This window comes from Haliaeetus leucocephalus, unplaced genomic scaffold, assembly GCF_000737465.1.
Source record: "Haliaeetus leucocephalus isolate CR32 unplaced genomic scaffold, Haliaeetus_leucocephalus-4.0 Scaffold120, whole genome shotgun sequence".
NCBI classification, from domain to species: domain Eukaryota; kingdom Metazoa; phylum Chordata; class Aves; order Accipitriformes; family Accipitridae; genus Haliaeetus; species Haliaeetus leucocephalus.
Window position 1 is genome coordinate 782,853 of NW_010972556.1, and position 2,960 is coordinate 785,812.

A 2,960-nucleotide genomic window follows, 5' to 3' on the forward strand; every position below is an offset into this window, starting at 1 on the left:
AACTGGGGTTGTTCAGTCTGAAGAAAAGTCCCCGTATAATGTGTCCTTTAGAGCAGAGTTGTTCCAAACTTCTCCCTCGGTTTCTTTTAACGTGGGAGTTACGCTCCAAAAAACCAACTTTGTAGAAATGTCACATTCCTCCAAAATCTGTCTGGTCCTTGTGTGTCTTTGAGAAGTAGCTCCTGCTTTTTCTGACAAAAGGAATGTTTCACTTCTGTTAGCACTGCAAAGCCAATTACAGCATCAACAGGGAGCTGGACTTGGGCCATCCTTGTGCATCAGCAACAGCACTGTCACCTAATTTGCAAACACAGAACAATTATGACTGGCAAGGATATAAGAGGCAGCCTGGCTTTTAGATTCCAGCTTGGATGTGAAGGATTGGTGGTAGGAAAAATATATCCTTTGATTCTGAGCAAATGTGGTCTGAAAGCAGTTTAGAAAGAAGCCACACCTATACCTATTTTTATAGTAATAATATAAGTCAAAGTAATAATCAGCAGTAAATAAGATAGAACCCCAAGAAATATTCTCAAAAAACTAGATTTCCTTTTATGAAAAAATCAATTTCTTTTAAAAGATTTCCAGCTTTGAATAATCATCAGTTTTATACTTTGACTAACTGAGCCCATGACTGCAGTTGACAATATATACTTGCACAGCTGTGTTCATAAATAGACTATAAGAGCTCAGAAAAATAACCAACAGAGAGATATTGGGAAATGGTAGTTACAACAAGGAGGTAGAAGAAACAGGAGAGTGGAAGGTAAAATATACATTTCAGAGGGGTTATAATGTTCACTGGAAAGGAATGTATAAATGAATATTTATGAAAATGCCATTACACTTTAAACCCAGAAATTAAATTTATGTTTCTTCTTCAGTTCTATTCAGTACCTACATTTAACATTTTTAGATGGAGGACATACATAAGGACTCAGAATCTATGTCTGCACAGACTTCACTGCTATTTTTTTCTTATTTTACTTTATTATCTTTGTGGATTATTATGTTTGCAAGTGGAAAATCTTTTTACTATTAACAGAGATAACTAACAGAGGGAAATAATGTAAATCAGGCTGTATGATCTGCATTTTGCTCTGCTGATTACTACAGATAAGTGCAACGGTATTTTCTTATCGTAAGGGAAATATTGAGGACAGACAAAACCCATAGACAGATACGATCACAAAGGGAAGGACAACAGGATGGGCAGCAGGACCATCACATCAAAGACACTATTACAACTTCCTGAATTCTAAAGTGGCTCAGTCCAAATGTAATGTAGAAGTAGTGTTATGCAGGAGACCAGACAGTCCTTCATACAACTCTTCACCTGGTCCTCAAATGTGGCCTCCACACGGAAAAACACACTGTCTAGTTTGAGCAAACAACTTAACAACATCCTCTGTGACTGGACAGATGAGGGCATAACCCACAGTGATTAGCAAAGTGCCACTGAAGTAAGCTTATGTAAAAAGTGTATGAGTAGATACATTTTTCTGTTCTGCAGTCTATGACTTAAAGGTCTGTTGTAATCTTGTCTCCTGTCCATTTCCAAACAAAAGGTGGCTACATTTGCTGGTAAATACATAACCACAATGACAAGTTTGTCTATTTTTTTCCCTTTATATTTGCTTTTGGGATTCCTTGGCTTTAAGGCAGAAATAAGACTCTAGTCAAGCCCAGACAACCCTACAGCCCAGGGTGAAGTTCTTGTTTTAAATATAAATTACAGTGATTTCATTTCAACTTTATTTTATAGTTAAGGAAGGAATGAATGAACAAACAAAGGACTGAAGGAACAGAGGAACTTTAACTCTGCACAGGACACAGAACTTTGCTGTAATGGTTTTTATAACAAAAACTATTCAGCACTGAGAAATCTTCTGTTGGCTTATAAGTATTTTTCATATGGCCTTCATTTTACTTCCACATCTTACAGGCATTCTTCTAGGATCTTCCCTAAAATTTGCAAGTGTTTGTTCAGAAAGAGTCTGAAGCTTCAGAAGACCCGCAAAGCTCCTGGTCCATATTGCAAGTCCTGAATCCCTCGTTTCCAGTGGCTATGAGAACAGGAAAAAAAGAACAAAAAATATTTGTGAGGATATGCACATATGGGTATTTTTACTTTTTAGGAAATGGACAATTTTCTGAATGTTTGCTGGTTTTTTAAATACTTTTTCAGTATTTCTTCTTTGCCCATTTTTTTTCTAAAATAAGTGGTTTTCCATCTTGGTATCTGTTTTCCCTCAAACTTCTGGACTTTCTGGCTCTCTCTGTACTTCCCAGGTGTTAGATTCCTTTCACTTTTTCCCAGGTGGTACTTTGACTCTTTCTAATTAGCTTTATACTTTTATAAGACCCTTACCTGCTTCTTAGGCTGGCAGGTGATCACACCGGACTTGCCAAGCCCTGAAGCTTTTAGCTCACCCCTGTTTGATATTCATCCCAGCCTGCCCAGCTTCAAAACACCACCACTGCTAAAATCTCCAGGCCACGTCACAGCCCTGTAGGGCTCTCCAGCTCTGCAGGCACAGAGCAGGCAGGACCTGGGTCAGTGAGACTGACGCTGCCCACTCGCTCGCCCCTGCCCACACATGCTTCATGGAGATATGCTCTTCACCCGCCTCTGCTGCTGCCCTTACACACAAGGCATATGTTCCCAGACTTCCCACAAGCAGCTGCCTAGTTTTCTCCCTGAAACACTTCCTAATGGTCACAAATCTCCTGAAGACTCAGTATCCCTCCCTCTTTAGGACCCTCATCCGCATGCAGTTTAATTATGTGAGGGTCTTTTTTGAAGTTGCAGTACTTTGTGCATTTGTTTTTACTCACAAAGCACACAGATTACAGCAAGTAAAATAAATTACAGCTAGGATGACTATACTCCCAAGGGTCACATCTCAGGCAATTGGCTGGTCAAAGCAGTGTCTTTTGTTCTGAAATGCTTACTAGCC